At 42.0% G+C, this 10787-nt stretch overlaps 1 non-coding gene across 1 annotated transcript; it reads right to left on the bottom strand.

Moving 5' to 3' along the window:
* Positions 1-7811: 7811 nt before the first annotated feature.
* TRNAF-GAA (transfer RNA phenylalanine (anticodon GAA)) lies at positions 7812-7884 on the bottom strand. Its single transcript has one exon. It is a non-coding gene; the product is annotated as a tRNA-Phe (tRNA).
* Between the last annotated feature and the right edge of the window lie 2903 nt (positions 7885-10787).

Genomic DNA, 10787 nt, shown 5'->3' with positions numbered 1-10787 from the left:
GTATTTTCGTTTTTCTCACGCAATCACACTCAAATAAAGGAGCTGTTGTTGGGGCTGCACAGAATCAGCACTCTACCAGTTTACAAATTAGCATCCTGAATGACTTTCTATTTACTACAGAGTTTTACTATGTCTTGAAAAATGGGTAGTGCTGTGTGTGTTGGTACTACTGCCCTGAACCATCAAAGGACTTTTCAGGCAGCAAATCTGAGCATGTGAGCCATGCCAGTGATCCAAACTGTGATTGCACTGCCTGATCCACACGCACTGGGCTTGCATGCCACCATTTGGCAGATGGGGAGCTACAGGGGTGGCTTCTGTGAAAAGCTTCCAGAACGTTGCCCCCATGCCCCAGACAGCCAAAGCCAGCTGGCTCCAAGATGGACCCACCACTGGCAAAGGGTAAGCCCATCAGCGAAGGTGGTAGCACCTCAGGGATAAGAGATTAAAAAGAGGAAAAGAAATTACTGCATAATGGCAACTGCAGACAGAGAGAGGAGAGAAAATATGATAAGGACAGTCCTGCAGACACCATGGTCAGAGAAGAAGGAGGGGCAGGAGGTACTTCAGGTACAAGAGCAGAGATTCCTGGGGAGAACCCCACACCAGAGCAGGTGGATGCCTGAAAGAGGCTGTGACCCTTTGGGAAGTAGGCTCCTGGCAGGACCTGTGGAGAGAGAGCAGCCTGTGGCAGGACCTGTGACCCTGCAGGGACCCACACTGGAGCAGTCTGTTTCTGCAGGGCTGCACCTGTGGGAAGGACCATGCTGGAGAAATTCATGGAGGACTATTTCCTGTGGGAGGCACCCCAGGCAGAAGCAGGGGCAGACTGTGAGGAGTCCTCCCCCTGAGGAGGAAGGAACAGAAGAGACATGATAGACTAACCACGGCTCCCATTCTCTGCCTCCCTGCACTGCCGGTGGGGAGCAGGTAGACACATTGGGAGTGAAGTTCAGCCCAGGAAGGAGGGAAATACGAGAGGTAGGTGTTGTCAAGATTTTATTTTATTTCTCATTGCCCCAGTCTGATTTGACTGGTAATAAATTATACTAATTTCCCTGAGTCTGTTGTGCCCATGACAGTAATTGGTGAATGATGTCTCCCTGCCCTTATCTCCACCCACAAGCCTTTCTCTACATTCTCTCTCCTCTATCCAGCTGAGAAGGGCAGTGACAGAGTGGCTCTGGAGGCTATCTGACATCCAGCAAGGGTCAACCCAGCACACCACACATCTGAGATACTGGATCAGGCTACCACACCTGAAACTATATTCAAATTTTAATTACAATATTTAGGATTTACGCTGAAAGTACAGGAAAACAGTATTTCAGTGACCTTGTAGTCTGGATTCATGCACAGGGTGACCCCCTACAGAAAACTTCTTAGTCATCAAAGTCTGGCAAAGAAGTACATCCATATGCCAACACATTTTTGGAATAAATACCTCCACATATTTTTGTGGCAAGAGAGGAAATAAAGAAAAAGAATACTTGAAGGTACTGGCAAATAAATCCCTAAACAAAATTCACACCAGTAATACAGAATTCCTGAGTAGTAAGTAGGCAGCAAGTTCACATTTTTTTTCTCAATGACACTATTGTTTCTCAGGCTCCTTCTACTGTACTCAAGCACAGATTAGTATCAAGCCAGAAAAGTATTTAGCCCTTGGAATTTTGGAAAGAATTTTGGTCAAAATAAAACATTCTACATATAAACTGGTGTGGAAATCATTATATCAACAGAAGAATAAATTAATCACATGGTAATTCATAATGACTCTAGAGATAACAAGAAGAAAGATCATTTTATAAGGAAACCCGCAACAGATGTTTTCAGACACCTGTGCGTGTTCTGTTTCCTGAATCTCCTAGCAAATTCATGTCTTTGGGATCTGTCAACACAAGCTACTGTTCTGTCACCACCTTACCCTTTGTCTCCCTGTCCAGAATGTGGGAGAATGAGGCCAAAGTCTGAGAATGTCAGAGCAGCTCTGAAGAGCTCATGATTCTGCCATTGCACAGAAACCCTCTTCATATGAACAGTCTCATCATCTCCTGGCTTCTCATCTTCTTAAGCTATTTATCTAGTCCTTTTCTAATGCATGGAATTATCTTCCTGAAAACCAATTTATGTGCATGTCCACACATTGTTAGAAGAGAAGAGCAGCTCAGAGAAGAACAATCTGCTCAGGTATCATGGAAAATACCATGAGATGGTATTTTTGGTGATGAATGCAGCCAGGAATTAAACCTAAGTTAAAGACAGTTTCATGGTCTTCTATGAATTTTCTTCACCCAATAACCAGAAGTCTGCTATATTGTACCCTGTCAGTCTGGATGCTGGATTACTCAAGCTTTACTTGTGTCACCAGTTTCACATGTCATCTTTTTGTGGATTTACCTGTAGGCCTCATTGTGACACAGAATGAAATTTATCTCCCCTGATGTTAGACATCTCTTGATTACTGATATCTACACTTAGCCAGTCACTCAGGGTTTCCTCTGTAGGACACTTTCTTAATGGAGAGCAACAGCTGGGTTTAGGGTGCAGTTCACTTGGCCTGCTTTCTGTACTGACATTAAGAGGGGATGAACTGCACCACACAAGACCTAGCCTCAATTTATTTATTTATTGTAAAGGCAGCTTGCTTTCAGTGGTAGGTACTCAATATGCATGAGACGTCTACATTTAGACATAATGAATCCCACCCCAGATTCTTCATGGATTCCTCACCAGGCCTTGTGGTCCAGATGAACTTGCCTCCCAGAAGGCTGGAGATGACTGCAGTGGGAATTCCTCATTACTTAAAGACACAGACACTTCCAAAGCTCCTAATTTGCTGGCACTTTGCTCCTCCTGTCCCCAAGGACACATGCTAGCTGAAGTATGCACTCTGCACAACTTGCATTGGAAGGTCCAACACTCATAAACAGCTTTGGTACAGCACATGCCTGTTAATTCTGCCAGATACTTCCACAGCCTTAAATAAACATTATTTGCAGACATATTTTTACAGTTTTAAGTCAGGTGTTGCCTTACTGTGATTTTATTCATTTCTGTCTGAGATAATGATTGAGAACTTCTATTTCTTTTGTAAGATCTTTCTTTCATTCTACTCCCTCATTCAAGATGTCTGAGAAACTTCTTCAGTGATCATGACTGTCATCATTTGGTTTATGAAACTCAGTACTCTGTCACTTTCCAACTAAACAAGCACACTCTTTCCGGTGACCATATTATGCAGGAACATAGATATAAGCTTAAGCCATTTATACTTTAGACAAATACAATGCTGACTGACCGATTAAACTGCTGCTGTGGTGACCACCTACTCAAAAATAGTTTCATCTTTAGAATTATTTCATCAGCCTCTAGCCTGGGCTTACTATAAAGGCAGTCATAGAATATAAAGTATGATTCACTTAAGGAGGCCAGAATCTGGAAGGTAAAAGAACTAAATCTCAGTTACCCTGATGCTCACCAGTACTCTATGAAGGGAAAGAAGTACCTCCAGGGAACAACACACCCCATTCTCAGACAGGCATCTTGGAAAGGTCTTCTGTTCTAATTTCTCTACCTTGACCTTAAAAGGAGGTGAGAGTGACTAGTTTGACTTCAGACAGAAACTGAAATTCTAAATGCCACTGATACCAAATGAATGTCCCTAAATGGCTGTGGTAGGGAAGGGCCTGTTCTACATAGAGTAGATTTATGCCACTTTACAAAATGTGAAGTGAAATAGGTAGGACAGAGTCACTCATCTCAACGATTCAGCTGTGCAATAAATTGCCCCTGTCACAGGGGAAGAAATATGAAGAAGGAAATTCAGATCTGGGTACCACATTAAAAAAAATCTGAAAGATAGGACAATTATTTGAAATAGTATCTGAAATTAAAGAATCACAGTGTAGTCTGGGTTGGAACCTTATATTCAACTTTCCAGAGCCTGTTCTAGAATTCCAGAGCCTCTTTTCACAATTTTTATTCAAAATACTAATGCTACTACTACTTATCCCAATAGAAGATATAAAATGGAACAAAACATATTCATCCCGCATGTCATGTGGTCTAAATTCCAAGAACATTGTTGAACAAGGTAATGAATGGTCCCTTGCTTTAAGCAAGAGGATGTATGTATATTTAAACAAAAAGTAAAATGTTTCCTCTGGGTTTCAGTCAGAAATGAAGACAGCATTGATGACCATAGCAAGAATGAAGGCTAAGGTTTCACTTAATTGCCCCAAATTTGCCTTGGTAACTGCACCATAAATTCTCTAGTTCTATATTACAATGGAATATGAGTCCATATTACTAGAAAAGCATAGAGTATGAACTGTAGAATAAATCACATGGGGAAAAAAAGAAAAATAAAAAGATAAAAAGGAGGAGAGGGGAAAAAAACCCAACCACAACCCAAAACTCCCAAGGAACAGGATCAGAAAAAGGCTCTTTTAAATGAGGTTCCTAAGCAGAACTCAAACAGGATAAAATTCTCCTAAACCGCTCACTCAGGGGGCAGAGGAAATAAAAGACTTGAATGTAAACTATTGGATTCTGGAAATACATCATCAGTTGAAAATTTTTATTGTCTTTTTAACTGCATTTATTTCCCAGAAAATTGAAAAACACCACTCTAGCTCTTCTACAGGAACCAAATAGACTATAATTAAGATTTGTTATTAAAAACATAGAAAAACTTAAATGTGAGTCCTGATTTTGTTTTCTAAACCCCCTGTATCTGTCACACTACATCGCTAAATGAGATTTACCAGGTGTCTGTAAACAGTGAAGGAGACAAAGACAGAAATCTTTCAATCAGGAGACAGAAACGAATCTTTTGTCTCAAACAAACACAGTTTTTAATCTAAAGAGAAGGAAATTCTACTGCTGAGAGGTAGGTGAGACAGCAGCAAATATCAAGTGCAGAAATTCATTCAGGGACTAGGAGGAGACCTGTTAAATTAGGTGGATGTGCAACTCGAGGGACATGGAGGAAAAGGAGGTGCATTTTGCATGAGGAACACCTGAATTCGAGCCTAGAGAAAACACCAGGCACAGCAACTTTGTCCCACGACTGTCAGAAATTCCAGATAGAGGTATTTCTCAGTAAAGCTTTAAGCTTCTTCCTTTTTTGTCATGTTCTATGACTGCAGGTTGTTGCAGCCTGCAGCAGAGCTAGGATGTGGGGTATGCCTCTCTCTGATCCTCTCCTTCTGCCCCAGTTTTCATTCACTTAAAACAGGAGCCCAGGATGGCCATGGAAAAAGCACGTGAACCAAATCCTCCAGATTTTGAATCTTTGCCTAAGGCTGAAAACACATGATAGTCTTTTTTCTCTGAATTCCTGCAAGGTATCAACTTCAGTATTTGATGGACATTTAAAAATGCATATGTTAAGTATATCTGTAGTAGCAGAGAAACTTCGCAGTTGCAGAGAAGGAGCTTTGTGACTAAATCATAAAGGCCAGGTTAGACAGCCTGTATTTGTGTCCTAGCAGGGGGCTCATCTGGAGGGAAGAAGCTGATAGAAAAATAAATGGAAATATTTGCTGGCAAGAAGAGGCCTAGAGTGCAGCAAAAAAAAGGATTGTGTAAAGAAGGTACAGCTGAATGAAGAAATGCCTGAATATTCTGTGACGAGCAATAAAGCGGCAACACTTGGGGTTATTTTCACAGGACCTGCCAAATCACATTAGAAATCTGCATCAAGCCCGAAAAATCAAATAGACAGCAGTTTAAAAATTCCAGAATTGAGGTTATCTCTTAATTTTATCCTCTTCTTCCACATAAGACTTCAGGCCTTACTCAGTGTGTGCAACCTAAATCTCACACCAAACAAAAGCCGAGATTTTCTTCTCACTGTCTCCATGGCTATCAGCATTAGTATTTCAGTGCTCCGAAATTCTAATTTCTGTTTTACATTACAAAAGATCTGAGAATGGAATAGCTATTTCAGGTAATATTATCTTTATCTATAAAACAGAAATTTCAGATACTACCACAGCACTTTATCATAGATAAATGATCTATTTATCATAGATCCATGTGCCTGGGTACTCCTGTTAAAAATCAGAGACTTTGAGAGGCTGAGGGTGACCCACACCTTTCCTGGACCTCAAGGAACTTGGAAGCAGAAGGGACCAAACCTCCAGAGCAGCACTGGGGCTGTACAGCCAGACCACTGCATAAAAGCAGTCTTGGGGCCACATCCAGGCCCCTCAAGCTGAGCAGCTATCCACTGTCTCCACTGTGTCCTGCTCTTCCCTCCATAGCAAACAAACTTGGGCAGAGCTGTCTCAGGGGGCCAGTGCACAAGCCAAGCAGAGAGTCAGAGGTCAGACACCCGAGCTTGCCCCATGACTCTTTTATTCAGCAGTATGGAAAAGGCCAAAAAGTAAATAGACATTCCCTGGTTTTGCTTCTTTGATCACATATCTGCAGGAAATCAATACCTCCCTAATTCTTCCCCAGTGCACCATAAAAAAAAAAAAAAAAAAAAAGTATTTTTGATATCACACACTCAGAGTTGTAAGTGATTGTTTTAACATTTCCTCCCTGAGTACTCAAGTGTGCAGTCATAATGTTATTTCAAAACCTGTAGGAAGAATGGCAATATAGGCAGTTATACAACCCCTTGTCTGCCTTACCAGTAAGGATCTGAGTAACACTACTCTTGCTCTGTACTATTAAGACACTCGTCTGTAGTGAGTGTTTCTTGTGTTGGACAATTCAGTATCAATGTTTGTTGTGATGCTGTGATTAGAAAAGGACCAGTGACAGCTTTTCATGAATAGATGAAAGATGCTGAACACAGAAGTAAGGGAGATGCTTTACTGCTGTGTTTTGCACTGGTGACATCAATACTCAGAGTCCTTTTTCTGTGTATTGTTCTGGTGTCAGTGTATTAAAAAGGTTACCAAAAAATTACCCAAAAGCATGAGAAAATGTCTTAAAGGCTCAAAGAGTTTAATTTCTTTACCTTATCAAAACAAAAATGGGTGATGACTTGACAGTTTTGTGATGACCAAATGCCAGGTATCAAGAAAGATCTCTGATCTAACAGAAAAGGTTTAACAGAGGGCAGGTCCAGATTAAAGGTAAATATTTGAAAAACTTGCAACAAATTACCAAAGCCAACCAGTGAACTGTCTGCCTCTTCGTGCCCTCAAATCAAAACCACACACTCTCCTTAAAAAAATGCTTCAGAAAATCCAAATTAATTTTTTCAATTTACAAGAAAGGAACAGGAAGAAACAGAAGAACGGTAAAGACTAGGTGACATTAATTACCAGATTTCCTGGCCTCGAAGCTATTCCTTTGGCTTTCTGTGAAGGAAAATAGTTTCAACCATCTATTGACAGCAGAGGACTAGTGAGGTCCGGGAAATTTCGAACTGCGCTTCAGATTTTGGCAAGAAGCAACCTCTAATCGTTCTGTCCCAGTCCCCTAGAGCCACTCCTTCCCTCTCTGCCCCTTCCCTCCCAGCCATCCACCTCCTCACACAGTTTCACTTTCCCTTCTCTGTCCCTGCCGCCCTGGGATAGCGAAGGGCAGAGGACGCCCCGGGAACGAAGCTCGCTGCTTTCATTTCTTCCATCCTGAATAAAAATCTTAACCTTAGAGGAAAAGGTTGAGAAGGGACACGAGAAGGCAGGCACGCTGTGCCAGGAGGGAGGCGGCCGGCAAGGCAATTGCCGGGTGCTGCACAAGCCCCGGGCCAGCCGGGCCGGCTCCTGCGGCGCGCCCAGAGCCCGCGGCAGCGTCCGCTCGCCACCTCCCGGGCAGGGCGAGGAAAAAGCGGAAAACGGTTCTGCCGAAACCCGGGATCGAACCAGGGACCTTTAGATCTTCAGTCTAACGCTCTCCCAACTGAGCTATTTCGGCTGCCGTGCTGCCCAAGCTGCGGTGAAATGGCACTAATGCGTTCTTCCATAGCCGCCACCCGGCTGCTTGTGCACGGTGATCTAAATAAAATAAGTGTTATTAGCCCTGCAGCGCTAGATGCCACAAACGAGTCAATGACGGGTCTTCGCAAACAAAATTATGCTGTAAGCCAAAGACAAATCACCAGTAACACAAAAGTATGCATATACAAACATCTATGCACAACACACACATCAGGATGGTGTTTTGGCAGTGGCTCCCGGGGAAGGTAACAGGAACGAGATTATGTGGGACTCAAGAGCATTAAATTGGCAGTATTTTAGCTTCAGTTTTCAGGGATTTTATTTTAAAGCCTGACAAACTGTGTGCAGACATCATGGTGTCACGGAAAGGCATGATCAAAAAGGGCACCTGCACCTTCTTCTGCCCGTGGTCTTCCGCTGGAGAAGCTCCCTGTGTCCACATAAATCACAAATCCTAACTAAGCAGTGTACTAAGAAAAATAGTTTACATTCATATTGTTAATTAGGCATTGCTTTCAACAGGCAGCTGGTCACACACTCATGTGGCTACAGGGAAAAGGTAGAGGATGCATCAGAGTGCCCACATTAGTGCCTGGGGTGGACACTGACATCTCAAGTTTGTGTTGATTTGCACAGCCCATGGGTCTAGGAAAAGCCACATGTGAGGGCATATCTTCTACACACCGTGAGGGGAGAGAGGCTTCTTTGCAAAACTGTCCACCATTGCTCCCTCCTGTCAATAAAAAAACCCAAGACTCTCTTCCATAGTACTGCAGGAATTTAACAAATCCCTCCTTTTTTGAGTGAGGAAGAAGCAGCCTTGGCCCAAGCCAGCCATGTGAATATTTGGTAACATATATCACCCTGTGTCCTTTTATTTTCAGAGTGTATTTGTCCTCACATTGTCCCACATTTGTGGGTTCTTCAGGAGCCGACATGTTTTCGGGAGTCAAATACCTGTTTTCAGAAGCACAAAGGCTGAGGACTGAGCCAGCAGTTTAGTGATTGAAAACAAGAGCTCTTCACAAAAAAATAAAAATTCAGTTAGGGAGAGGTTAAAAAAACCAACCCACAAATGTGCTTAAGAGGTGTGAGAACAACATACTGATACAAAATCTCATCTTCTCATGATTTTCCATTGCCACTGGCAATGATTGTTTTGCTGAGAAATGATGAATGTAATCCCTTAACAAGCCTGTCTCCTACTGATGCAGCTAACACAATCTGTGATCTTTGGTGCAGATAAATTCCCAATGTGTCATGGCATGCACAGAAGTCAAAACACTATTGACTTAAGAGTTTTCATACATTACCACAACAATCAGAGGTACTATGGAGCAATAGGTTATTCCAGTTCTTATTTTTAGAAATCTTTTGTTTTGCCAGGTGAAATGGAAATGGCAGTGGGAATAAAAACAAAAACTAAAGGTAATGCAAAACAAAATTATATAAAAGAGGACAATTCAGTCTCAGACACAGCATATTTAATAAAAGTGTCAGCTTTTCCCTTAACAGAATTTGGCAAGGTGGTATGTATTAAGCTCCTCCTTCTCAAGAAAAATATTTTCATTTTGTGTCTGTCTAAAGAACACAGTTTCAGTAAAATAAAGCATTCTGAGTCAAAAAAACCCCCAAAAACCAACAAAAAAAACACCTCTCATTTTTCACCCCTAGTCTTTCTCCTACATCAAAGAAAGTATAGGGTGGGCAAGCAAAAGGTATTTTCTAGTCCATCATCTTATGTCAGTGTAAACCAGCCTCAACCACAGCTGACACCCCTTAATGCAAGCAGCACACAAGTGCTGAGGTCAGATCAGAGAAAGCCTGGGAGAAAGTAGGGGTTCTTGTGTGTTGCACAAACTGGAGTTGATACACACACACCACAAATGCCCCACAGGCAGGGTAAGCCGTGGCTGCCCCAAGCCTGGCAGTGCTCAAGGCCAGGTTGGATGGAGCTCTGTGTCCCTGCACGTGGCAGGGGGCTTCAACTAGGTGATCTTTAAGATCCTTTCCCAGCCAAACCACTCTGATTCTGTGACAGCAGACAGCCCTGCCTCGGCTGCCCTCTTTAATGTCTTCCAAACCCTTTCACTTGCTGCAGGCAAGGGATGCACTTAATAGCAGCTGTGGTACACCAAGACAGTGAGGTAGCCATGCTGGTTTTCCCCAATGCACAAGGGATTTGAGGAGCTGCTTCTCAAAGATCTGACCCAATTCAGAACAGTAATCCCAAAAAGAGATGCAAACCAACAGCAATCCCCACATAACTCCCAAGTTCCTGATAGAACCTGTATGAAAATCTTTGCCAAAGTCCAGCCCTTCTCCCTTAGAAAGTTTTAGAAGTGAAATAAACATTGATGTGGCCTCACTTTGTCCTGTGACACAAACCTTGAGAGTATGGACTGAAAGATTAGAGTGTTCACAATATTTTACATCGCTACCTCTACCTTCTGCAGAAATGCTTCCCCATAAAATCAGTGAGAAATAAAACCTGAAAACATCACTTCTCCACATTGACAGTTCACTACTTGATCCTTTGTCCTTTTCTTCCTACAGAAACCAGAAAGCTAATGGCAAAATAAGTTGTTTTAACAGGAAATACTTCTCTGTGAAAGAAATGCTCCTACCAGATCACTCATCTGCTAAAAAAATCTGATCTACAGCAAAGTAGCTCAAAGCAAGAACCTCCTACATTTTTAAAGTATATATATTTCAGTATTTTAAAATGTGCATATATAAATTTATTTATATATATATATATACAAGTAGTGACACAAAGACAAAAAACTCAAACACTTGGATGAATTAAATCTCCAGAAATATTTAAATAAACTAGAACAGCTTCCACTAAAAATCAATAGATCCTATTGAAAATCCACT

The sequence above is a fragment of the Cyanistes caeruleus genome, chromosome 3 (genome assembly GCF_971803275.1).
Source record: "Cyanistes caeruleus chromosome 3, bCyaCae1.hap1.1, whole genome shotgun sequence".
In the NCBI taxonomy this organism is placed as follows: domain Eukaryota; kingdom Metazoa; phylum Chordata; class Aves; order Passeriformes; family Paridae; genus Cyanistes; species Cyanistes caeruleus.
Note: the sequence above shows the minus strand (reverse complement) of the source record. Positions and strands in the feature narration are given on the sequence as shown.